The sequence below is a fragment of the Fukomys damarensis genome, unplaced genomic scaffold (assembly GCF_012274545.1).
Source record: "Fukomys damarensis isolate Sample0158 unplaced genomic scaffold, DMR_v1.0_HiC HiC_scaffold_21, whole genome shotgun sequence".
NCBI lineage: Eukaryota > Metazoa > Chordata > Mammalia > Rodentia > Bathyergidae > Fukomys > Fukomys damarensis.
The window spans coordinates 17,242,486-17,243,606 of record NW_022900933.1 but is presented as its reverse complement, the minus strand read 5'-3'; the positions used below and the strand labels follow the sequence as shown (position 1 = coordinate 17,243,606).

General features: G+C 35.2%; 1 protein-coding gene across 1 annotated transcript in view; it reads left to right on the top strand.

Annotated features, from left to right (window-relative positions):
• Acyp1 (acylphosphatase 1) overlaps positions 1 to 1,121 on the top strand; it is a 13,163-nt gene that overhangs the window by 6,121 nt on the left and 5,921 nt on the right. The gene's annotated exons all lie outside the window — the stretch shown is intronic.

Sequence of the window (1,121 nt, the reverse complement as noted above, 5' to 3'; positions counted from 1 at the left end):
AAAAAAAAAAAAAAAAGTTGTGTATCAATCCCAAAATATTTTTATCACTCCAGTGGGGGGGAAATCCCTTCCTATTAGCAATTACTGCTCATTCCTCTGAGCCCCTGACAACCACTAACCTGTATTCTGTCTCTATGGATTTGCCTATTCTGGATATTTAATATAAATGTGGTCACACAAATGTTGCATTTTGTGTCCATTTTCTTTCACATAGCATAATATTTTCAGGATTCATCCATTCTGTAGCATGTATTCATGCTTTATTCCTTTTTATGGCTGAATAATACTCCATTTTATAGATATACTACAATATATTCATCTTTGAACTCATAGACATTTGGGTTGTTTGCATTATTCAGCTATTATGGATGAGGCTGCTATGAACGTTTATATACATGTTTTTGTGTAGACAATGTTTTCTGTAGCTTTGGGTTTCTATAGTTACGACTTCACTGCTAGGCTATATGATAACTCTATGTTTGGCTTCGTGAGCAACTGCCAAACTTCCCCAAAGCAGCTATGCCATTTTATATTCTCATAGGCAATGTATGAGAATTCTAGTTTTTTTAGATCCTTGCCAGCAGTTGTCACCATCTTATTTATTATCGCCACCCTGATGAATGTGAGTTGTTATCTCATTAAGAATCTTTTTTGTTTGGTTTTCAGGTATCAGTGAATTTAAAAGGATTTAAGTCATATAAAGAATGTTCTCCAAATACAGTGGAACTAAAATACAAATCAATACCAAAAAGATAACTGGAAAACACAAAGCTATTCGGACATGCTGGGAATGTAGCTCAGTGGCACTGGATCTGCCTGGCAAACACGTGGTCCTGAGTTTGATCCCCAGTACAAAAAAAAAGTTCAGAAAATGCATAACACACTTTTCCCCCTAAAACTGTAGCAGAATACATGTAATGTAAAATTCACCATTTTAAAACATACTATTCAGTGACCCTAAGCAAGTTCATACATTGTTGTGCTACTCATAAGTGACATCACACATAGCGTTTATCCTTTTGTAACTGGCTTATTTCACTTAGCATAATGTCCTCAAGGCTCATCCATGTTGTCTCGAGTCTTTGTGACTTCCTTATCTTTATGGTTTCCTTTTAAAACTG